This window comes from Numida meleagris, chromosome 23 (assembly GCF_002078875.1).
Source record: "Numida meleagris isolate 19003 breed g44 Domestic line chromosome 23, NumMel1.0, whole genome shotgun sequence".
Lineage (NCBI taxonomy): Eukaryota > Metazoa > Chordata > Aves > Galliformes > Numididae > Numida > Numida meleagris.
In genome coordinates, this window is record NC_034431.1 from 2,821,740 (window position 1) to 2,847,971 (window position 26,232).

The window sequence follows — 26,232 nt, forward strand, 5'->3', positions numbered from 1 at the left end:
GAAAAGGAAAATCCCCATCTGAGTGTTTCAGTGTCAGTAATAATTTCCACTTCCCTAACGTCTCTCCCAGGAAGTTACATTACAGCTCACCTGTCCCCCCCCCCATAACACCAGTCACAGCTGCCTCCAGCTGCAGCATGAAGAAAACATGAGCAATTGCAGATCGTGCAGGGACAGGCAGAACCACCACTAAGCCAGGGGCTTCTCGAGTCCCTCTATCCATTTTGACAGTACTGAGGCACGGTATTCCTACTTTTGATAGGAAGAGAAAGTCGGCATACATCTCATCCAAAGATAAGAGAATCATGGGTCATCCTCTGCCTGCACTGATCCCACCTCATAAAACAAGGGATGTAACTGCAGCGCAAATCCTGAAACAGCCTAAGTCCTACAGGCACAGATCCCTTCGGCCTGACTCGTGGGCCCAGCAAGGAGCTCTGTGTCTCCTAAACATCGCATTTCTACCAGAGCTGAGTTTGCTCAGCATGGCAAAACTCAGTGCTCACACTCTAATAATAGCTCGGCAATTTACGGGCACTTCATTCAGCTTCTAGCAGATGTTACTTACTGCTTCAGGACCTTCAGAACCAGACTCGAGGGAGGTGAGGACAGGAAAAAACAGGGATGGTTCCATGTCCAAGTTTGTTCAGGACAAGGGTCAGCATGAGCACTGGGAAACTAAGGCTGAAATGAAAATTCGGATCATCGTTCCCCCTCATGATGAAACCTCCTATTCCCAATCTCTAATGAGAGCCAATTGCTGCTGATAAATTTTACATAATAGCTTTTTGCTTGTTCTGCAAATTAAGCAGAAAAATTGCCTATTAAAAGGAAAACTGGGGCATTTCTTAAAACTTAGTGTAACCTATTTAGCTGGTTAGGTCAGACGCGGGGCGGAAACCAAAGTCTCCTTATTAATTTTCTGCAGGGAGCAGCACTTTGCACTGCTGCAATGTCTTGCTTCAGAGCCCCAGCAAGAGCTGATTTCAGATCCACATCAAAGCTGGCTGGGACCAGAGGGGCTGCTTTAGCTCCTCTGCTGATGCTTAGGTGAGCATCCTCCAGCGCAGCACATCGATTTCTTCTAACCACTCTCCCAGCTGCTTGACTGGTTACCCACACCAGCTGTATTTATTTAAACCACCACAAAGATGTGAAGTGCCAAATTTGAGTGTTAGAGCCTCTTCTCAGCTAGGACCTTGCTGAACCAAGCCTGCTCTCCTGCAGTCATCTCCATAGTGACATAGAGTGCATCAGGCTTATTTAACCCCAAAGCTAAAAGCCACCACGTCTGGTAGAAATAATGTTTTGGGGGATGTGAGCGCCAGCTCCTGACTCATTTCTCTCTGGGGCATAGGATAGCACCAAATTCACTTAATGCTGAGCTTGGCTGCAATCTGAAAGTGACAGAATGCAGGTTCAGCCCCACGGTCAGATAGTTAGGTTTTGGGGAGAGATTTTAACAAGGCCTTTCTTGCAAAGCATAGCTGTATATTTGCTTTCCACATCATTCTTTCTCTGAATATGGCTTCATCCACTGCATGCTGACTCTGTACAACTCCCCCTAGCTGCGTTTGCCTTACATTCACCTCCACATAGTCATCCTTCCCCACATCCAGTTTTGCTCCTCATAGGCTCCACTCTATTTCCTTGCCATTCCACTTCCCTTCCAGTGCCTCACAAAGCAAGGTCTCAGCTCACTGCAGACCTGCTTGGAGGACCGTTAATGCTCTGCCAGGACCCATTTCCTCCTTTCCATTATTCTACCTTTGTCATTGGGGTTTTTGTTTCTTCTCATATTGGCTGTGGACTGCAGACGTTTATTTGTAGTAACACTCAGAGAGCTGAAGCTACTAGGAAACTAACAGCAAGATGCACGAGCAGTTTGTTGGTCAGGCTCAGCTGGAGAGAAGCTGCTTGGAGGTTAAGAACAGCTAAGAAGCAGCTGGTCACTTTTACTGCCCTTTTCATCTACAGCTATTAAAGGTGGCACCTTCCTATGGTTTTGCTTTTAAACCATCTGCTTCACTCACCCTCTGCCCTTTTCTTAGATAAGGTAGCTGCAAACTTACAGAAGGCTCCAAATTACAAGCTGGGCCATAAGTCCTTGTTACTCTCTCCTAACTGGCTCATTTGTCTTTCTCCACCCAGAGCATCACAAGACAGCCTTGGCTCCCCGCACATTTAAGAGGCCATAAAATGCCAGCGTACCCTGGCATGCAGGGATCTCTTCCAACTCCAGAAGCTGTGACCAACGAACAGTCAGCATTATCTACCACTAAGGTCAACAGCTGAGAGCTCCTTATTCTTCCTCCACTGGTTTTTGCCAATAATTGGACTTTGCAGATGTTCTGTCTCTCTGCTGGACCTCATGCAGAGCACTGCCAGACCCAATCATGAATACACACATTGCTCCACCGTATTCCTCTATTCGCATCCATCCTGCCTGCAGTCTGCCTTCGCAGCCCAGCTCCTCCATCCCATCCATATGAATACGCAAACACACAGAGATGCAACTGAATGCAGCGCACTTGATTCTGTCTGCTCCCCAACTTACTGGCTGCAGGGCTTAACAGCTCATTTATTCACTTCTGATCCAGGTCCCTTGGACTTTATTTGCTGCGTGGAATCCCCCACTTAATCCCAGGGCGTACTTTACTTCCTGCTCTCCCCCTGGATGTCAGAGCTGCTGAAATCAGTTCCAAGTGGCCGGGCACACCAGCAGTGTCTCCCAGCCAATCTCACGCTCCCGATGCGCGTGGGCTCCTTGCTTTACCCTTCACCAGCTGGGAAGGAATTCAGTGGAGATCTGCCCACCCATGGAGTGCCTGCAAGAAACACAGAAACAATGAAAACGAACAAATAAATAAATAAAGGAGGGGGGTGGGGGGAGATGGCCAGAGGATAAAAAAGGAAAAAAAATATCAGTAAAGGTCCCCAAATCCAACCTCAATCTGCCTCCCCAACAGCTCCTTGTCCTTCAAGAGTAGCGTCCAGAAGGCACCAAAAAAATGAGCAGTATGTGGGCCTGCAGGACAATGCCATGGAGCCCTGCTCAGCACGAGCAGCAGTGCAGCTGTGAGGTCTCCCAGGGACACACACTGTTCATTTCTTTTGATTTTGGCCGCGTCTCTGTCGGTGCTCTGAAGAGTTCCTTCACTTTGCATGCACCAGTGAACTAAGTAACTTCTGCTGGCTTGAAATAATCACTGCCCCTTCGAGAAAACATTCCTAATAGATAAGGGGAGGTGTAATAGATTGTAATGGAATGGATGACTTCTCCCTCTTCCACCAATATTAACGTTTCCTTCTGTCTGAAATACGCATTTCCCTCCTCCTCGTCCCACCTCATGTCCCCTTCTTCCTCACCTAGGGAAAGTAACAAACACTTCCTTACCCCACAAGTGTGTTTTCTCCACTAGATTTCATCAGATTTGTATCACTCTATGATTGAATTTTATCTGCATCAGATCCACAGGCACAACACACAGACATAAAGCAGGAACCAGAGCTGTGGGACCATCTACAAGAAGGAGATAGCTATTTCACCCTGAGTTTTAATTAAAATGGGCTTAGCGGCTTCATTTTATTTATTTGTTTGTTGACAGCCGTCTCCCATTTTCCTTCTAAATACAATCTTGCTCCCATTTGTCAGCGCCGTGGTGGGGTCAATGGCCAAAGCACAGAAATAAAAATCCCATGCCTGAATGACTGCGTTTTCCAAACACTTAGGATTTTATCGCCGGTCGCTAACTGCGTTCACAGAACATCTGCTTGCAGCTCGTAGCACCATCTCCATCTCAAACTGCAGCTTTAACTGCTCCTAAGGAGCCCAGAGACAGGCCATAGCATTAAAGCCTGACCTACTTCCATCAAAGAACTTATCACCTCCTTTTCCTTCCATTCACTTTGCCATTTGCCACCTTCCCTTCCCAAACCAGCTCAGCTCACCCTCCTGTCTTTAGCCGAAATGATCCCCGCCTTCATTTTCTGAACTGTACGGATATGTGTATGAAGAAAGCACAATTCTCCTCCGATGCTGGAAGAGCTTTCCAACAATTCCTTTTTCTTCCGCCTTATCAGCTAAGGCGCTAACCAGCAACTTGCAGCCCACTGCACTGAGAGTGACAAAGCCTTTTCTTTATTTAAAGGTTGTGAATGCAGAAAACAGAAAGGCATTTCAGTACAGGATTGCTGGCAGAAAGAGAGGACCGGCAGAAAATAACAGACAAGACTCAATGGCGTGTGAAAGGGAGAAAAGAGAACACAAAAGGCAACGCAAGAATCCAGAGAGAAAAAGAGGTAAAAAAAACCAAACAAATGAAGAAAAAAACAACATTGTTTTCTTATAGAAATTAATTTTGTAGGGCTTGGGGCTTAATCCAAGGTGGCACTAAACTACAGCACAACTATCCCTGATTTCCCCACCCTGTGGTCCTCTATTTTTTCTTTTAATTTAAACTCCCTGCTCATCCCGGTGAAATAACACACAGGATACATTAGGAGAGGTACAACAGTAAATCCCCCTGGTCTCCCAAGGTAACAGTACAGCACAGCCAGGCTGAGCAGGCTCAGCTGTGCCACCGAGACAATCCTGTTCACAGCTCTGGGTTCTCCCCTTACCCTACAACCTGTAGCACAGAGCAAGGCCCCTTCTTTGCAGTTCAGCGGTAATTGCAATTAAATGGAAGGTTTGCAATGAAAGCAAACACGGTGATGGAGTTAATTTTAGCAAACCGCTAATGAGCAATACACCAGCCTCCTTTTTTACCCTTATGGCCAACCTCCTAATGTGCCTTCTCTTGCTTTATTGAAATCATTAACAACTAACCCGCTGTCCTCCTTTTGAAAAAACACATTTCTTCCAGATTCCGCTCCGCAGGGATCCAAAAGAGCTTTTCCAATCAACAGTTCATTGAATGAAGTCTCCAGAAGTCTGCTGTTGTCCTTTCCATCCTGAGCTGACCTTGAGCTATTTAAACCTAGATGGATTTCAACTCCATAGTCCCAGCAGCCCGCAGCCTCTCCTCCCCGCCCTCCACCTGGGATAAGAGAGGCTTTTCAGAACATGTTAGAGGAGGTCTGCTAAATGATGCATTGAAAAGAGCTGGAGGGAAAAACAATTTTATCGTCATCCCGTGGCTCAAGCAGAAGGGGATAGGGTTCCTCAGTGCTTTAAAAGATAATGAAAAATAAAATGATAAAAAAAAAAATCTGTGCGGAGAGCGATGCGAAAAGGAAAATTAGTACTTTCTGATGGATGAATGAAAATGGGCCCAGCAGAGAGCGAGGTCCCACGAGAGTCCTAGGCACGGTGCGTTCAGATTAACGCAGAGCACAACTTTTCCTTGGAATATGAAAGGGTAAAGGAGTTGGAGAGAAAAGCTCTGCCCAGCTGCAGAGAGGGTCTGCTAGGAAAGTGCGTGGAACTGAGACACGGGGAGGTTTCTGTTCAGAATTTCGATGCAGCAACTTAAATTGCAGATGCACTACTAGATGGCCAGGGCAGTGGTTCACTCAGTGGTCCCTGACCTGAAGCAGCGTTTAGCCTCTCTGACACAGATCCTGCTGCAGATGTTTGGAGTAGACGTGGGATAGAACAAATGCAACAGCTCGTGAATGCTGTACACCCTCACAGCTGCTCAGAGTCTCCAAGCTGCAGCAGGAACTTCAGCAGCGGGTACAAGCATGCTGCAGAGCTTCGGGAAGGGGCTGCATGTCTTTATCATTTGGTCTGAACCAACGAGTAACTTTCACAAACATCACTGCATTCCTCCAAAGCTACTGTCTCTGCTGAAACACTGCTAAGAGAGCAATTTATCCAAAACCATCAACAGAAAATGTGCTAATTGCCCCATGCATGGTCACGCTGTCAAGTGGGCTCATGCTGTGAGACTAAAGGTCACAGAGAGCAGCAGAAACCAGAAAAGCTGTTCCATTTGCTTGCATTAAGGATTGTGATTTGCCTAACCCTGCGTGATGGATCAGTGAAGGAGACACTACTGAAAGGAAAGGAGATAGAGAAGATCAAAACAAGAGAAACCTTGCCAGCAGCAGCTTGCTCCCCTGCTGAGCAGTTGCCCCCTCTGGCCTCGGAAGCACAAAGTCACATTACTTAACAGAACCAGACCAAGATTTCTCAGTGGGGAAAGACCCTTTAGTTCAGACCTCTCTCAAGCACTCATTTATTTATTTCTTTACCCTGCTGGAAGGAAAATTAGCCAAAATAACAGGTTCTGCTCCTGCACCACCCTGCTTCTGGAGTTTTCCACTGCTTTAGAAGTCTCAGGAATTACATGCAAATATTCAGCGAAATTCCAAGACCACAGTCCCCCTTCAGGAGATGCTGGCTTCCATCATTTGGGACCAGTACACTTCTCTATTTGATGAATATTTATATGAGAGAATATTAAAACCCAAAGGTAATAACTGTGCAAAAAATGATGAAAATATAGCGTTGAGTATAGTAAATCAAGCAAGCAATGCCATTACACACCCACTCTCTTGTTCCCCTCCTAAAAACCTAAGTATTTTAAATCTTTCTTAGCAGGGGTGAAATTGGAGGAACTAACAAGTTTCTGGAGCTAGCACAGGCAGGAGCAGAGTGAACTCCTATCATACAATTGAACACAGCTGCAGTTCAGCAGGATGACAGGGTACAAATCCCGTACAGCTGTGCCAGTGCCTCTGAATCATATCCTGCCACAGCGTGGTCACTCCACAAAGCTTTGCCCACGTATGAGAACTTGTGCCTGCAATTGCCCTGCCAACTCTGAAGCCCTTTCAGAGCTCTGCTCACACCTTCACTCCAGGATATCATCTGGCTCTTGGTGGCTACTCTATCCCCCGTTACCTTGCTGTTAAGTCCCTCTCCTCGTGAGTTTCCTGCTTCTGGGGTGCCAGCCTTATTCTAGCCCCAAAGCACCAAAACATTCAGGCAACCAGGAGCAGCATTTTCGAGGTTTGCCAGTCTTTTCCTGTGCTGTGCATTTGCACACATTCACCATGTTTTCCTTCTGTCACGCAGCCTTTAAAACCACGTAAAACCATCGCTCAGCGGGCCAGTCTTCACAGCATAAAATCACAGAATTGCTCCGGTTGGAAAAGACCTTCAAGATCATCAAGTCCAACCGCAACCTAACCGTACTGCCCTAACGCTAACAGCCCACCGCTAAATCATGTCCCCGAGCACCACATCCAAAGGCGTTTAAACGCATTCAGGGATGGTGACTCAACCACCTCCCTGGGGGGCCTATTCCGGTGCTTAACACCTTTTCACCTCGCACAAAAGCTGTTTTCTGGTACCGATGCAGACAAGCTCCTCTATGTAAGTATTTCGCAAAGCCAAAGGCTCCGAGATGGTGACGCTGCTTAGAAAGTGAGAAACAGCACACCTCACTCACTCCCACTGCTGCACACAGCGGAAGGAGCAGAATACTTGTGTCTGGTCTGAGGACGCATCCATCCCCCAGCACAGTCTGACAAGCTCTGCCACCAGTAACACAACAAACCACATTGTTTCCTGAAAGCGACCTCCATAGCTCCTCAGGCTGTGCACACTGCAGGCCACGTCCATCAACAGAACCTGATCCCCAAAGCTCAGCGCTCTTAGCAGCGTCCTCCACCTGCTTGTCTTACCACATCTCTGTGCTATCCCCCTATCCTCGGAGGTGATCGTTCCTGAAAGAAAACAAAGACAGAGGGAAGTTGCTCTGCAACACATCTCCACTTGGGGAAAAAGAAAAAAAAAAACACACCCGAAAACTCACGGAGATGTTAACGTTTTTTTCTCCAGAGGCTTTTTTCTCCAGGCTGCTAAGGACCTGCTGCCCTTCGGGGCGCACAGACAACGGCACAGCCCCACAAACAATGCTTTGCACTGAAAGCCACTGAAACAGCCTCCTCCACGTGCCGCTCCACGTGCCGCTCCACGTGCCGCTCCACGTGCCGCTCCACGTGCCGCCCCACGAGCCCCTCCACGAGCCCCTCCACGTGCTCCGCGGGCCCCGCCCACCTGCACTTCGCACATGCGCACTCACGCGCGCTGCTCGCCCGCCATGTTTGAAGTTTAAAATGGCGGCGCGAAGGGCGGGGTGTAGTAGTTATAGAGTTGAGTGAGAAAAGCAGGTGTCAGCGGTTGAAGGAGAGCTCCTGCTTGCATGGGAAGGTGTAGGCATGCTGCTGAGCGCTGGGAGTTACCCTCAGCTGTGTGTCTTCTGGCTCCTTGGCTTGCTTCAGGCCTTTGTGTGCTGAAGTGGAGCTGCCTCTCCCTTCTGGGGCTGTGCCCCTCGGGGTGTGTGGATGCCCCACAGAAGCAGCTCCCCGAAGCAGAGGTGGATGCAGCTATCGATCATGCTGTGGTTTCTAATCAGCAGCACCCTGGCTGGTGAGCAAGCAGCATCTCATTTGCAAAGCTTTCACTTTGTTCTCTCATTAGCATAAGTATTGTTTTCCATTATCTGTGGTGATTCGCATTAAACTAATGAAAATTCATCTGTCGTCTGAGCCTATCTGAGGAAAGGGCAACTGCAAATTCAATTAGTGCTTATTTGCCCCTCTCCAACCAGGGAGTATGTAGGAGTTACCCGATGGTGCAGTTTGGGTCCTGCCTGTCCGCACCACGTTGGCAGCAGATGTGTGTCTGTTTGCTGCGTTAAATTTGAACTTTTAGATATCGATACAGATAGCATCAGTAATTCTGGTTTTGAAGGTAACTTGGGCTTTTACTGCAATTCTCTGGCACATGATAAATGGTGGCTTTTGTCCTTACCCTGATGCTATCGCTGTGTGAAGTGACAGTTTGTCCAATAGCTTGAAATCCATTGCTATTTATGGTTAGCTTGGATGATTAGAAGAGAGGATAGTACTCCTGGGTATTTTCTCGTATTTGATTAGTCAAAAGAAAGAAGCAGCTATGGGCTGAGCTCTGTCATTCGTCTGCTTTGTGAACATCAAGTTTCACGTAATATTTTTGCAACTGTGAGAGTCTTGTCCTGGAAAAAGAATCTCCATTTTGGGTCATGCTCTTGCACAAAACTTGTCTCAGTTTTACACTGTAATCCTTTGTGCTTTACCTGGGACAGCTGCATTTGCTGGTAAGTTGTTGCTATGGTCCTATGGCCAGCGTGGTAGAGTATACCCGTTCTTCCTCCAGCAAGAGGAACTTAAAATCAGGACTGTACTTCATGAAATGCTGGGAGATCTTTCCAGAAAATTGCTGCTGAAATAACGTTATTGGTTCATACCGTGCCATAGGAAGAAGGTGATGGCAGTGGAGTTGCCTGATGCTTCTCCTTCTGGATGCTCTGAATCGGATGCGATGGGAGCTATCAGAATAAATAAAGAGTCCACAAAGTACTTTCCTTTGCCACAACCACCCAGGCTATAATTCAGCAGGGTGCATACTCTATAAATTCCCTTTCACTGCTGGCATGTTAATGGCACTTGGGGAGATGTCACTTCAAAACTAAAATGAGCAATGACACACCGAGCAGCAGAAGGTAAATGGCTTTTAACTGGATAACGTGTCATTTAAAGGCTAAATTATTTCCCTGCTGTCACTTCCCTTTACTGTATCAGTGGGTGTTATTGGCTGTTTCTGACAGCGGTTGAGAGAAGTGATGCCCTTGGCCCTGGGACGTGCTGATTACCTTTGTAGGTATCTGTTTATGGGGAAATGGCAGGCAAATAGAGCCAAAATCATCTTCATTTCTCTAGGGTACATAGAAATGACTTGCACAACGGGATATCACCAGTTGCACGGCAATATTTTTCACTAGTGATCAGATGCTTGTGTTATCTCTTAGACAGATTTGCTGCAAAAGGAAGTGTACTGGTTTTGGTCCAATTGTTTGGGCCTTCTACCCAATGAAGAATAATTAAGATTTAAATGTAGGTCTGTATAGGTCCTACAGGAGTTGTACTCTAATGACAAGATGTATCCTCAGGCATTCCTGTAATACAACAGAATGGGGAAGGGACCCTGAGGCTTGCTTTTTCAGACTCCTTACGTTGCTTTTTGAGGCTTCTAGATGATGGAGTTTGGAATAAATTTTTTCTAGTGCTCTACTAATGTCTTCCTTGACATCTAATGTCAAGGTAAACCTTGCTTTAGAATCTTACCTGAAAGGTTGAGGGCAAGTTTGTGTTTATGTCTCAATTATGTTGGTGAGTCATTTCATGAAGTGCTAAAGGCAATCGATGCTATAAAATTCAGCAAATTCAGAATGTTAAAGGATTTCTGAAAATAAATGTATTATTTATGCAGTTTTTAGTATTGAAGAAGCTAGCGTTGAAAAAGCTGTGCTTTAAAGACTTTCTCATCAGACTAATTGTTGTGAAGTAGCAGCAGAGTGGGAGAATTGTTCTCTGAATTGCAAAGCAGCAAAGCCAAAACTTTCTGCTTTGACTGTGTGGGTCTGTTTTGAAATCTGCTCCTGCAGACATGGTTCCTGTTGTTGTGATTATATGAGTGATACTGGATGGTCTCAGTCTGTAGGGGGTGAATTCCTCATTTCCAGGTGCTGTGAGATCTGCAAGTCAAACTGGACCTCTTATATGTCATCATCCTCAGCAATAAAGGTTGTGCAGGACAAATAAGGGTTTTTATCTACACAGCTATGCAGCTAAACTGCTTTTGCATTTACTGCTGTGAACTGGTCTGAGCTATTTGAAAAGATCGAGTTGATGTTTAGTAACTAACTGCTCTCCTATATCTCAGTGAAGTCTAAAGTGGCAGTAACTTAAAGGTACCAAAATCAGTTTGTTTTTCCTTGAAGCTTTGGTGGAGCTCATTTGGAGTTAGACTAGACAATGATGACCCTGTTCCTTCACAGTTTAGGACTTCAGTCTTTCTTTTAAATGCCTTTGTGGGAGGTGGGTGAGTAGAAGACCGAAGAATTGGGATTGTTGTGTAGTGAAGCCACTTACAATGCTTTGAGTGTGTTCCTTGTGCCCCTTGAGTTCCAAAGATACTTGGGTGTTAGAGTCCTGCTTTGAACCTGAATCAAACAGGAGGTATTCAGGCTCGCTTCAAACACTTGGAATGTGGCAGGAGACTTCTAAGTTCACAAGCAAACACTCGGAAAACCAGATGGTTTCCTTGCAACAGAATCCTGAACATAACGGGAATGTGGAGATGTTCCCCTCCTTCTCTTAGCTGGAGAAAAGAATCTTTAAAATGCTTTGCATGTGTGCTAAATAAATAAATTTAAAAATGAACCTTCTGGCCAATCACAGTTTAGCTACCCTGCAATTAAACAAATCCACAAACTGGCAACACATTTACATCTCATTAGGAGGAGGCAAATGCAGCAACTGCATGAAAATTTAGAAATTAGACACAATTACCATGTTGGCTGGAGGCAGGAGGGGGGAGCATTGTTGAGGGAGGCTTTTAAGAGAAGTTTGATGGCTCCTTAATTGGCTGCTGCCTCCCCGGTCCCACCCAGCTCTGCTGTTGAAATGAATTAAAAATAAAAACCACGCGGCAAAGTCACTGATGCTCTGCCTATCTCTGCAGCGCAGCAGCCCCGAGGAGCTAATGAAGCAAGACCCAGAGGTCTGCCAGCACGCTGCAAGCCTCAGGGGTGCTCCCCTGCCGTGGCACCGGGCAGCCTGCCAGTGGCTGGGGGACACTGAGGGCCCTTTCACGGGGTTTGCTGGGCTGTGGCTCAGACACGCTGACCCTTTTGCTCTCGCTGTGCCCTGCAGCTGTGTCCGTTCACGTTCACACGGGCGGTTGTGCTGAAGGGCTGGTGTGCTCGAAATTGTAGTGCAGCCCTCGCTGAAGCCGGCGGCTGTCTGTCTGTTGAATTGGATGTCTGACCGCAGCGTGAGGTCTGCTAGTATAGAGGTGTTTCTTGTGTTGTACAGCACCTTCCCTCTTCCCTTTGTATGCAGCAGTTGCTTTCTTCCTCTGCTTCTGAAGAGGTGACAAGTGCCTTCATCCGAAGGTGGCTGTATTTCTAGGAATGTAGGAATGGGTATCACGAGGAGGCTGGTTTCTTGAATAGGTGCAAATATTAATAACGTAAAGATTACATAAAAAAAAAAAAACAACAATGCTGAACTGTAATTATGTGGAGCAACTGAGGATAAGGGCTGCCTCAAATATGCATTGCTTCCAGGAGCAGGACCTAGGTTTCCTGTTGAGTGTCTGGAGTGCAGGATTTGCCTATAGCAAGGGATTTGGAACCAGGTGATCTTAAAGTTCCCTTCCAACCCAAACCACTCTGTGATTCAGGAGCCTTTCCACAACAATACTATTTTGCAGGAAGGCTGGTGGTAGAAATGCCCATTGGAAGGTAGAAACTCTTCAGAAAATGAAACCACAACGATTTTCAGTAGCAACAGTGAGACAAAAGGAGCAGCTCTTCTGCTGTTCTCATCTTGCACTGGGTCCGTGGCAGTTGCTCCCCTCCATGGCTGGACTTCTGCAGAACTCTGAAAGTGCCAGCAGTGCTGCTCCAAACTGACGTGAGTGAAAGGCTGCTGAAAATAAGTTCTGTTCGCTGAAGGGAATCACGAAGAGGTGAGGAATGAAAAACCCTACTTTTGCCAATCACCAACTCCACTTTGTCATGTGTTTAATAGCTGTATTAAATATAGCAAGCGTAAATCTTACAAATTTCCTTGAAAAGGATGCAACTGCTTCCAAAATGGAGGTATATTTTAGGTATATGACTTCTGCTTCAGAGCCATAAATAAAAGCTAGTATGTTACTTCCCTGCCTTCTTGGCACAGCAGTGAAAGCAGCAGCCAAATTACGAAATGATTCTGAAAGGCTGTAAATACTTTAAAAAAAAGAAAAAAAGAAGAAGAAAAAAACGAAGAAACAACAAGGAAAAAAAACAACAACCCACCCACAACTGAGAGGGCTGGGTGCATTTCTCAAAGCTGAGCTGATTACACACTGGTGCACTGAGGGAGATAATGCTTCCAGGCTTGTTCCGTTTCTGGGGAGCTTCGCGTTCTCCATGGGAACGCAGCGGGCTTATTGGGATACATGAAGGTATGAAGAGGCCGGGAGCATTTGAAATCAGGTTGGCTTTGTCCTGCCTTGGTGGTGGACCAGCACAAAACGAGAACCAAGCTTGGAGAGCGTGTCCTTTAGGAAAAACAGCACGTGCACAACAACACACGGACCGGAAGAGACGTATTCAGCGTTACAAGTTAGGAACGGCGATGGAGATTGCCCATTTCTCTGTGTGCAAGGAGCTTTTGTGTCGAAGCAGAATACTTGCAGTTACAGGTGAACGCTGTCTAGGTGTTCCTTTGTATTTCCAGAAGATCTGAGGCCATTTTTTTTTTTTTCTTTTTTTGCAAACACGCCAGCCCCTTGGTTTTCTACATGTCTTCAGCCGCGAAATCCAAGTTGGCACAACTGAAACAAGTTAATTGGGGAATGAATAGAAAGTCCTACAGGCTGGATCGTACCCTGCATACAAATTGCTGCGGTCTGTCTGGTGCAGAGGAAGGAAGGAGAAGGAAAAGAGGTTTTTCATGTGTCCTCAACTGACCCCTTGAAAGAATGGAGGCAGCACAAATTTAAAAATAATAATAATAATAATAATAAAAATAACAAACAACAACAGAAAAAGAAACAACCCAGAACTAAACCCCTTTACTTTGTTTGAAATAGAAGCTTTAAAAATATTGGCACACTTCTATTTGAACAGCCTGGACCTTCATTGCCTGTGAGGCTCAACTGACTTTAAGCAGCTTTTAAGTTTTTTCAGCATTAATACACAACCTGCTCTGTGCTTGGTTTTTCCCCTCACTATTTCCTTGAGCATCTCGTTGTTGTTGTTTGTTTTTTCCCTTGAAGGTAGGTAGTTCTGAAATGTGTAAGTTTCATGGTAGCCCAGGTATCTGTGATCCATTAGATTGGTCATTTTGCTGGGCTCACAGTGACCCCCGAGGAGAGGCTTCCTGATCCCTACAAGAAGTGATGAGCAGCATTGACGAGTGGATTGATAAGCAATTAAGTGCGTTGTGTCAAGGAACTGATTAAAGGTGCAAGAGTCCGTAAGGGATTTATATGCTCTGCTGTAGAAGAGAAACGATGTTGTCAGTAATTGAGGGCACTGTATGGGCAGCAGTGTGCAAGTTCAGAGCTGTCAACAGTTTCTGTGGCATTGACTGTCCAACTGTCATTGAGTTCAGTAGGGTTTTGCCCTCCTAGTTAATGTATGTGAGCTGCATGGTTAATGCCATGCTTTGCCTGAATTTGGGGGGCTACAGAACCTCTCTGGGGCTGACTTCCTGCTGTCTTTGTAGTATTGCTCTGTAGCTCTTTTCTATGCAGCACACAGGAATATATCGTGCCTAGCAGAGGAAAGGTGCACAACCAAGCAGAAAACCCCTTTGGCCTGATGCTACTGCATTCTGTATCCTAGCCAACTGCCCTAGTGACTTTCTGTGTAAAAACAGCCCATTTTTTATTCATAAGGTAACTGTCTAGGAAGAGTTAATACAGATGGTACTTCACTATGTGGCTTCTACTTTTGGCTGATACTGGGGTTTGTTTCATTTTCATTTTATTACGAAGATATCCTTGCTTAGGAAATCAGAAGTGGGCTCCAGCTGCTCTCATCGTGCCAGTTCATCCTTTCTTCCCTGAATGTGGATCGCAAGGATCTCAAGACTAATTAACACAAGTGTATCCTAGTTTGGCCAACAGAAGAATAGCTGGAACAGAATAGAATCCATTTTGCCTTGGCATTGAAGAAAGGGAAGGAGACCTGCTATCGCTTGGATTTGTATTTTTCGCAAACGCTACAATGACGTGTGGAAAGATTAAATCTCAACATGGATATGAAAAGTGGAAACCAAAAACCTGCTTATAGTGATTTGCAGGCTCCATGGAAACTGGGCTTGCCGTCATCAACCAGAGTTGCGGACACACAAATTTGGGCAACTGTAAGAACAAAATCAGGTTTGAATCTTTTGTTTCACATGACGCAGTGCGACTGGATCTCAAGGTTTATAATCCAGGCCTTGGCAGCTTTTGAAGATGTCATATACCAAAGCATGTTGCAATGGGAACATCTTGGTCTTTTCTGAGTGCTCCTGTGCCCCACTCTTAGGAAGAAAGCAGCTGTTACCTCCTTGCCACCTTATTCTTTGTGTAGTCAAACAAATGCTATGATATGGATGTAAGTAGGTGTAATTCTCTGTGGATTCCATCTTTTACCTGCATGCATTTATTGCCTCAGCGTGCTGGCTTTAGATCTGGAAAGCACCGGTTAAGAAAATCGAGCTGTTCTGGGTTATATGAAGAGTGGGGGAGGAATTGAGAACAACAAATGAAAACTAATGTCATCTCCTAAAATATTTGATTACACAAACTCAATTTATTATGCAGAGCTGCCCTTTAAGCATGTGCCAGCTGGTAAGGTAAACAGGGCTATGGGGGGGGAAAGCAGCCCCCAGTGTGTTCTGTAAGAGAACAACCACTTGGAAGACAGCCCTAACCTTGCTGTGGGTTAGCATGCTTAGGGTCCTTGCAGAGTGTGTTCTGTGGGGTCTTGTGTCCTGGGAATCGGTCGAGTTACCTCTTCAGCTCAGGTTGAGTGGCCTGGGTGCTTGGGCTGGAGCTAAGGAGCCCGCAGTCCTGGGGTGGGTGGGTTTCTCTTTCAGTTGTTTTTGCAATGATGATTAGTTCACATCACATTTATCCTCTGCTCCTTTCCCCGTTCCCCGATGTGTGTCTCTCGGGAAGAAGGAGGCAATTTTGAAGCATTTTTTCTTGTAGAACTTCATTGCTGTTTGCATTCGTGTTTCAATTCATCTTGGAACTTTTTCGGTAGCTCAAAAACAACAAAGATTCACTGGAGGCTGTGATCCTTTTTCCTCCCAAATACTGCTTCATTACGAGAGGCAATGAGGATTCTCCAGTCAGTTTCCAGTGAGTAAAGGTCTTTCATCTCCCTCCCAGTTTGAGCAGAGGTGAGAGGTTCTGTCTGGTAAGCTGTACAGGAGCTGCTTTAGAACAACGGGGAAATAAATTCCACGCTGGAATTCAGCAGCCCCTCCAATCAATGTACTTTCCAATTAATTTCTTTGTATAAGCAGGACTTCTGAAAACAGTGTGCTGCTGTTAGCTCTGGCTTTAATTTATTTTGAAAAAATGCATAATTATCAAGCTGTGAGCAAATTGCCATGCCTTTCACCTAGCTCCTTCTGAACTCATTCGCATTCAGAGCCATTGATTAATGAACAGAGCAGCAGAGGACAAGGATGATCCAACACAGCTACGAGCTGCATACAACAGAAGTATTGCCTCCAGAGAACGTATATTAGGGCCCGTGCTGCAAATCACTGCGTGAGGCAATGCTGCCCCTCATTGCATTAGAAAACAAAAGCTGCATCTTGTGACATGAACTTGTCCAATTCCTTCTCTTGGGCTGTGAATGGGCAGGAGTGAGTCTTGTTCCTCAGACCTTCCCCATGCTGTGTTTGTGCATTAGCTGTACAAGTGCGTGATCAAATGTGCATGCTGAGCCTGTGTTAAATTCCTGCTTCCTGAAGGGAGGAAAAAGAACAAAACTCAGCTGTTCTTGTAGAGTACAGCCACCTGGTGCAATGAAGTAATGAGCTGAGCAGTGGGATTTTCTCCTGCATTCACAGGAACCAAAGGACTCTTCTTCAAGCATGCGTCTGTAGGACCTGTTTTGTGTCCTCTTCTTCCTTTGTGGGACAAGTAGCTGGCTGGCAGCCTTCTATGTTAGTACGTATAATGATGTTCTGTCCCTTTCCAGGGGATGTACACGTGCCTGTGAGGCTCATTCTCTGTTCCCACGTTGAGTTATTTGAGTTACTTGTGCTATTGTGCAAATTCCTTTGGTCTCATAAAGTTACCCAACTTCAGAGGTGGTGGTGGAAGCTGGTGCATTTTATTGCTCCTCAGTATGTAGATTACACATCTTTCACTTCCATTAAGTTCTTGGTGACTCTTATTTTTTTTTTTTTCCCTCAGCTTCTGCTCCTGTCCTCATTAGAGCAACTACCAGTGAGTCACTGGGTGCCAGCTGCACATCCACTAGCAGACGTGAATTTGCAGGAGTTGAGAAAAATGAAAGGCTTTCTTCTGGAGTGCAGGTCAGTGTCACTTCACCACTGATACAAGGTCCTGGTTGAGGACGAGCACCAGCTGTGTTATACCCCTTCTGGTTTGTTCTCTTTCCCCTTGATTATCTCGGCTGTCGCTCACTGTAGGTTTGCACGCACTCTTTTCTAACAAATAGAAGTTGAGGTCAATGCGTTCCTTTGCCATGTTTCCTCATGAGAGGAGTGGTAGTTCTGGTGATGACTTCATGATGTGAGAGCACCGAACTGCTGGAGGACGAGCAGTGCTCTCAGTGTTACACTTACATGTCACTGAACAGCTCTCTGTCACTGCTAAGTTCAGAGCATTATGAAGTCAGGTTGGACTGAAACGGTCTAACACGAACGAAAACAATGTCTATCTGTATTTACTCTCCCGTGTCACATATTTCCATTGTTTTGAGGTACTTGGGGTGGTTTGCAATTTGTTTGAGGGGGAGGAGGAGTGTGTTTTTTCATGTTGTTCTTTAACTTCTGCGGGCTAAACTGCAGGAGCACTGATAATCCCAGGCCTTCAGTAAGACTTTGCCAGAATTCAGGGCTTTGTGGGATTGGGCTGTGATCCCTCTTATTTGTTGGAGCTTTGTGGCTTCCTGTTTCTGCAAGAGTTAAGAACTGTGTGTTAATATAATCAGGTTCTAACGTAATAACCCTCTAGGCTGTGCAAGCTGCAAGCTGATACCACGAGAAGTAGGATATCAGCTTGAAAAAGGGGAGGAATATCTTACTCTTTCAAATTTTCATTGAAGGATCAAAAAAAAAAAGCGCCTAGCATCTGAGACCAACCATTTCTTAGAACCCTGCTGCAATCCATTTAACAAATTGTTTCTCCTCTATCTTCACCCTGGTTGCTGTTATTATGCTTGTTATCTGATGGTTTTTTAATCTATATTTTTGTAATTACTTCCCTTCTGTCTTTCACTCCAACATACATTCATTTTCTTGTTGCACTAATGCAGTGACCTACATTATTCAAGCTGTAAAAGTCAATTATGCTGCCTGTGATTTTTCAAGTGGCATTTAGTAAATGGGTTTGTGTATTACCCACCCGTTACCTGGTTCAAGTCAGGAACCAGTTTTTCTCAGGCATCTCATAAAAGCCCCTCTGGAAACACAAGTGTTCTTCCAAACCTGGAAGAACTGCTACAGAGCTGTGAAGGAGTACAGACTGTCTTACCCACCCCTATGGACAATGTGTGTACCCTGCTTTGGGAGCAAAGCACTGCATCAGTTTGCTATTTCCCACTGTGAAGTGGGAATACATTCTTCCATCTTACTGTATTGTATCATGTTCTTTTCTCACTGCACTTTTGTGTGGATTTTGCATCTCTTAGCTTAAATCTTGATATTTAATATATGTTTGTAGTATTTTGTAGGTAAGAGATATCACTGTTACCAAATGGATCACAAAATCATCTGTACCCAGCAGACAAACATTTCCCAAGGGGCTGGTGGGTGGGGAAGGTTGTTTGTTTTTTAATCAAGCCTTGCTCATTAATGCTTGAAGCTTCCCTGCATATAGATTTTCACCTTTCATGTCTTTTCCCAGCTTCCTGTTGCAGTATTGAGATGTGAGCGCGTTACCGATGAAGTTAAGAGCCCATGCTAATAAGCTCTCTAGGCCCATGCTAATTTTGTAGTAGAAGGAAATGCTGTATCAGAGGGAATTTGTTAGATAGAGGTGCAATCATTCTAAAAACTCCTAGCTCTTCCTTGGTATGAAGGCTGATTGCTTTATTACTTGACATCATGGGGCAGCTTACAGCAGCAGCCTGGTAGCATCGCTGGTCAGTCCTCGGAAAAGAGCTTTAACACTTCCACGTGTACACATCTCCATCAAGATACCTGGGGGATGTGTGTGCCTGTCACCTATGTGCCCAGAATTGCACATCTGTGTGTGTGTGTGTTCTTATCAGGACATGTTTTCACAGGGGAGAGGCTTGCAAAAGTAGAAATTTAAACACGTGCCCTGCGTTCGAATGAATATGCACCAGAGATGCTGGTATACGTGTTTGCTGACTGACATACTCAACATATTTTACATCAAGAATTTGCTGACATATATGTGCAGTTGTGGATGCACATTAAAGGAATAGATACATATAACAGAAGCAGAATGCTAACACAGCGCTGCGTTGCCTGTAGTTACGTGAACAAAAGTGGCATTTAACAATTGGTTCTGAGGCTAATTGCAGAAAAGTGGGCAGCAATTGTTTAGTGCTGCCATATGATGCTGGTGCTTTGTGTCCTCAGCTCATTAGAGTTGGATTGTATTGGAATGAACTTCCTCTAGGAAACGAGGCTGTCTGTACCTGTAGTCACTCTTAATTAGATTACGCCGTGGCATTTTCAGTTTCTCTGCTATGCTTGCTGTATTTGCTGTGACACCTTTTACCATGAGCTGTATCCACATCCAGTTTATTCTGCCTCTCACCATTAGCTTCGGGCTGCAGGAATTGTAATGTTTGGGATGATGCTTATGAGAGATAATTTTTTTTTTTTAGAGTTGAATGTTCAAATCCTCATGGGAGAATTTGTCCTTTTCCCATCTTCTCTTTCTGTGCTATCTGAACGTGGTCCCCATAAAAAAGAAGTGAAATCAAAGGAATGATTTCCTGCAAGCAGACAAATACTCATAGTGAGGTTTTCCTGTTTTGAATGAGGGAGACGCATGGAGGTTTTTGTAAGGCATTTAGGTAAGGAGTTAGTTGTCAGTTAGTTGCCATCAGTTCCATCAGTTCTCCATCAGTACCAACTGATTTAGCTTCCTTTCCCCCCCTCAGAATTCCTTCTGCTAAAAGCAGCTGTTACTCCTTCATTTAAGATAGAGAACTAAGGCAGAGAAAAATGAAGTGGCTTGCCTGAAGTCACTGGCAGAACTAGGAACAGAGTGGAGCTCTTGCAAATTGAAGCTCAATGCTTTATCACATGCTCAGATTTAAAGGCTGACATTTGAGAGAAACAGAGGGAAAAGGAGAAAAAGTACAGGCAGTAGAAACAGGGATGTGTTACCTGGGAAGAATACAGGGATGCCATCCAGATGTGCAGGGATGTGATCAGGAAAGCCAGGGTGTGCACAGAACTAAACTTGGTGAAGGATGTGAAAAATAGAGAGAAGGGATTGTGTAGGTACATTGGTCAGAAGAGACAGGCCAAGGAGAGCAAACCCCACCTGATACATGAGAAGGGAGAAAGAAATACATCTTAGCATCATTCCTGAGCTTGTGGCCTCTCTTGTGACTCTGTCAGTGCATGAACACTTGTCTGGGGCTGGCTACCTGCAGACAGCAAGGGGAGAAGTTTAATAGCTGTGCTGCAAGTGTGAGAGCATTTCTTTGCTGGATTTCCCTCGATTGGTTTGGATGGCTGTAAGTGTCTGAATTCTAGTATGTGCTCATTGAGAGGCGTTTAGCGATCAGTATTCTCAGTGCTGTAAGCCCAGCTGGGAAGAAAGGCCTGTACAGGAACTAACGATAAAGAAAAAAGGTCTTTATTTCAAGAACCATAATAGCAAATTTGATTTCCACCAGCCTAGTGTTTATAGACTGGTTTTCTCTCCTCTGCAGGGAGCCAATCTTAGCTTTCACAGGGCTCCTGCTGGAAAAAAAATCAAATAGCAAATTCATGCAAGGGTTGCGGTAGCAAAAGGGCAGGTAAGGATGTAACTGGTTGTGTTCGTGGGAGGTGAGGGAAATGAGAGATGTGGGAGAATGGCTCGGTAGGGGAGGAAGAAGTTGCTGTCAGCCTCATTGCACTTTGAATAGCTTGTGGAAAGTGCTGCAGTCACCTCACCTAAACCAGGTCATCTCTGCTGGATGGAGAGTGGGGCCTTCTGTCTACCAGTGACAAAAGGGAAGGCAATGGGAAGACAGCCCAAGAACGTTTGAGGAAGTTGCATTCCTCAAGTCATTGTTCTAGCATTCCCCCAAACAGAGAAAATGTATTGGTACCCGAAGGGAAAGCTTTTGTCAAAATAGTTTCATGCACGTACTTACTTGTATTGACTTGATTGTGGGGGAAAGTAGACTTTCAGTGAAAAATACGTGAGCTTCAGCTTTCAGTGCTGAGGTTGACAGCGTGCAAGGAAGTCCGGGTCTCCACATCTGGACTGCACAACGGCTGTGTGCAGCGTGCCTCGTATTCCTTTTCTCCTTGCACGTTTGTTGGAGCTCGCTGCCAAAGGAAAGCAGGATGTGCAGGAGGATAGGCAGCCAAGTCTTATCTCAGCAGTGGCAGCCAGGTTGCTTCCAGGGTGTGTTCTGGAAAAGCAGAATGTATGTCCAATCCCCCTGCTGCAGACAGAGCATATATCCCCCCCCCCCCCCAGCTTTGTGGATTCTCAGCAAAGCAAGCCATTTATTTTTATCTGGAACAAAATCCTTTGATGCCCTTTAACAGATTCAGGGACTTCACTTAGAACAGAACCTGAGCGCGGCCAGAGGCATGTGTTCAATTATGAATCATTTTGCAAATGCTGCAAGCTGATTTTGGAATGCTAGTTAAATGGAAGTTCTCACACGAAACCTGAGGGAAGCATACTTATCGCAAGGTGTTCACTACATTAGCCTAAGCCTCTTTCTTCTCGTGTAAGATGAATTTTTCAGGGGGCAGATGCCCACTGGCCCAACAGAATGATTAAGTATTTCCTCAGAATGATTGTGTGTAAAAGGAGAGGAAGAAGAGGTATATTGGAGCAGAAAAAGATGCATGCTTATGGCGGAGGAGAGTTGGCCCTTGGACACTGTATTTTTGTGACTGGATGCCTTCTGTACTCTTTGTTCGGCAACTGCAGTCCTTCAAAAGTTTAATCAAAGCCTGCTTATTGGGTAAAATGTATTCGATGAAGAAATGAAAAAGTACGTTAGTGCCTGGGGAGGGCAGCAGGGTGAATAGATTGCTGTTCCTCTTGGAGTTACTGAATAAATAAATCATTAGGAGTACGAAGAAGGTTTTCTCAGAACTACTGTGGCCTTTAGTATATCTCAGTCTGAGAAGTTTGGCTTGGTTCTGATGTATTTGCCTGTGGAGTGTGTGAGCACTAGGTGTTTTCCCTGTACTCTTGTTGGATGGAGTTGTGTTTATGGAGTTGTGTTTATACTTCCACCCACGTTGTCAGCACTGATATTGTGATAGCCTTGAGAAGCTGATGTGTGATAAGAGCTATACAGAGTGTGACGGGTGTGGGATGGAGACCCAGGAAGATTAAGCACAATGAATCTTTTTATACCATTACCTGCAAAATGCAAACTTTTACCCACCTGTCCTTATGCTTATGTACAAGACCACATCCTTTATGTGATCTTCTATTAGTACTACTAGCCATTGTTGCATTATTCATCTATTTCTTTGGCAAGCTGTAAGTTATTCTGGCCATCTTCTGTCCACTCAGAGTCCTGTGTTCCCTCTTTTCCCACGTAACATGTTTTCTCCTGAGAGGAAATAACAAGGAATTTCCAAAACCGGTAATAATACTTCTGCAAGGCTTTCTGGAAGTCAAGGTTGGCTCCTCTAGAGCATTATCTCTCCTCTTCTGTAAGCAATCGCTCTTCTATAAATTCTCACGAGCCTGCATGCTAAGTGAACTTGATGTAAGACGTGATAGATGTAGCTCTTAATTCATGTAACATTCTGTAGTACCCTATGGACCTTGGCAGTGGATGGGGATGGAATTTCAGGATGCTGAAGGGGATTTATTCTCGTATAGGCTGTGATAAAACAACCGCCTCGCTTGTGATTACTGAGATCCTACTTGGCAAGGATCGGTGTGTTTGTACAAAAGCTGCCATCCAGATATTGTGTTACCATTCCGCGTCAATACCGTTTGGCACTTGGTTTTTAGCAATAATAAAAAAGGAATAATTATGTGGACCTCTATTTAGACAAAACAGAGCGAAAAAAAACCACAACAGAAACTTCCACTACAAAAGCTAAGTGAGATAAATAACCCCTGACAGAGCAAGAAGGCGATCTCACTAAATTGAATCCAGTCAGTTTTAACATTCACAGCGCTAGAGGCAATTTTAGGCAGACTATAAACGTAATGGAAAAAAACATATTCCTGAAGCTGACTTACAGAACTGTGTATCTGGGCCCTTAATGATGATAAATCAATGATCTAGAAAATAAAATCCCTTTCCTATTAAGCAGATGGGCACACAAATTCTTCTCAGACTGAGACGTAAGCACCCAAAATATTCAATTAGCATTTCACATCTCACTACCTTATAATTATAAGTAATTAGATTGGAACACAGTGCAGACACACATATATAAACTGTCTTTCTCTTGCTTTCTCTCTGTGTAAAGTGTCTGTCTCCTGATTGATACAATTCTTTAATTCCGTTGAGAGATGCTCTGCTAACATCATAAGAGATGCACTGGAGCAGAACTCTGAAATTGAATTACAACCTTTGTACTGAGTCGGAAAGGAAAGTTGTGATTACAGGGTCCTGCCTCTGCTATTTCTTTCCTCTGAGCTCAACTTTCTGAGGCTTTTCTGCTGTCTCTTATCTCCGGTAGCACGGGGTGCAGTTGTCCTGTTAGCTGCCCAGCACGCTCTGCCTTCACTTGTTTCTGTGGTTGCAGGTGATAATTACTGAATAGCTGCGCTCAAACAAGAGCAGGAGGGGTGGGCAGGGAGATCTGAGGCCTGAGTGAGAGCTCTGCTGACTGGCTTCCTTGGTGTGCATTGAGTGGAAGGTTGCCTGCACTTGATGCCAGTCTGGAAGAGGCAGCATCCCTCTGGTTATTCTCTGAAGGCTGGCAGCATGGTTTGCTTTCAAAGAGTCAGACAGGATTTCAGCATCTTCAGAAGAGCAGGTGGCAACACACAACGTCTTAATACTGTGGAGCTGGACTCATCCACCAGCCCTTGGTGAGAGCTAGCAGATTTAAGTTTTTTTTTTTTTTGGTCTTAATCATAATGAAACTTGAGAGAGAGAGAGAAATTGCAAAGCGCCAGCGTTCTTCAAAGATGCAAATAAATGCTGGGTGCGCTACGTACGTGTAATGCTGACTGTCTTAATGTGACAATTGCAGAGGAGGAGTCTGCATCTCGAACAGAAACAATATTGTAACTTCTGACAACTGTCACACTGACAAGCAGATCTGAAGTGGTGCGAGTTTGTGTAGATGCGCAGATTGCAGAGATGTTGTCCCAGCTGCACCACCAGAGACATTTTGCTGCGCTGAAATAAGAGAGATAAATTAATCTCTATGGAGACCTGAGAGTTTTGCCACTGGAATTTGTTAGACGTGGTATTTTACCTCAAGTGCAGTGGTTACTCCTGGAGTGTATCACGACAGCTGTGTTTGATGCAGAGTGCAAGGTGTTTGCCTATGGAACGTGCTGTTAACCAAACAGAACTCGAGGAGGAGGCACCGCTTCCCAAACAGTGGTCGAGGTCTTTGCTTAAACTTTAGATGAAAACAGGGACTTGTTGGCAGCTTTTCCATTGTTTCATTCTCCTGAAGTGAGAGGGACAGCACCGTGTCATGTAGGCTCTTCTCTGCGTGGTTTCATAGTACATAAAAGTTTCTGCATCTTTGACAGGGTGAGTGATTAAAACAGGGTCTTCATGATCTTTACAGTGACTTCATGGACACTTTCTTTCAGCCAGTGACTGCTGTAACAAAGGTTTCTTGAGTTATGACAGTGTAATTACGTTCCAGTTTTGTTTCCAAATGTGTAAATAATGCCAGTTCCTGTGACTGGGAGGTTAACTTCATGACAACATAACAGCCTTGGATATTACTCTTAATGAAGTGCTATTAAACTCCAGATATCTAACTACATCATATTTATGTTGTAATTATTGCTGCTTGCTTGGTGCATTTCCAGTTAGACAAATTAGTGGCAATTTCCAAAAGGCTCAAACAAATGCCTTGTGCAAGTGTACTGTAATTGTTGGTTAATTACAGAGTAATTGTGTGGTTATGAAATATGGTCTAATGCAACTTTGCTTTTAGTTTGCCCCTTTTTTTCCCCCCTCTCTCACTCAGGTTTCCTAAGCAGACGTCATGGCCATGCCCTACACCTTTAAGGCAGAGGGCCTTTGAATCCCCAAAGTGTTAAATCTCAGCTTTCCACGGATGGATTCATCATGGTAAACCTACTTCAGCACCCAAGAAATTATAGATCTGATAAAGCCTTTCTGGGTGTGGGGTTTTTATGTCTTCCTTTCTAACAAAATGCTCCAGTCTTCCTTCTCTCAGCATGCCTTATATTTACCTGCTTACAAGAACTGTGGTGTTTCGTTATCTGTCTCCTGTCCCTCCATCATATTTGACCAAAATGGCTCAAATCTATTTGGAAACTCGAAGATACACAGATTTTTTAGCCTTGTTTCCCATCTGTATTTGCAGTAAAGCTGAGGCAGAACAGCCCACTTACTGGTTTTATTACCCTTTCTGAAACTCTAATTTCATGCGACTTCTGAAAAAGATGAAGTGTTCCACTTTGACTCTGTATCAATTAGGATAGGAGGATTAGTAAGGATGTAAAAATACTTGTCCTAGTTCATGGGCTCTCAAAAGCATGTTCACAGGTACACACGTTCCCCTTCTTAAAACTGGAATCTGTGGCTACTTGACAGAATTTCAATAACCATGCTTTGTTTCCCTCAGTTATTAAAATAACTGGGTATGAAGCAGTGCCCCCTGAAACCTTCACAGTGCCTTTTTAAGCAACCCTTCTCTTTTTGTTCATCGTTAAAAGGGAACATTCTGTTCAGTGTACCCTGCAGCATTCAAAAACCTGTTGAAGAACCTGGTGTAATCAGTTGTTTTCCAAATCTAGACTGGAATAGTCATAGTCACATTTTTAGAGGGCTGTCAGTCCAAGCTTTGATGTTCTAATTCTGTGCATACAAAATCCTGGGGAAAAAAAAAATATTGTTTCAGAAGCAGCCAGGCATGAAAAGCAAAAGGTTTTTATCAGAGCTTGTAGGAGAGACCTAGCACACGAAGCTGATAGTTCAGGGTGTTAACTTCCAATGCTGTCCACAGAAACACATCCTGAATTTCTATTCCCCAATATGTTTCTACATATGGTTGCGATTCACACGACATTTTTGAAAATGCCTTGCTCAATGCTTGAGGTTTTTCATATATTCATATATGAAT

General features: G+C 44.7%; 2 long non-coding RNA genes across 2 annotated transcripts; one reads left to right on the forward strand and one right to left on the reverse strand.

Annotated features, from left to right (window-relative positions):
• LOC110387790 lies at positions 1,166-8,066 on the reverse strand. Its single transcript, XR_002432730.1, has 3 exons — positions 8,015-8,066; positions 7,639-7,680; positions 1,166-2,828 (listed from the first exon to the last, which is right to left on the reverse strand). It is a non-coding gene; the product is annotated as an uncharacterized LOC110387790 (long non-coding RNA).
• LOC110387789 lies at positions 8,059-25,350 on the forward strand. The gene is made up of 3 exons (XR_002432729.1): positions 8,059-8,386; positions 16,982-17,103; positions 25,111-25,350. It is a non-coding gene; the product is annotated as an uncharacterized LOC110387789 (long non-coding RNA).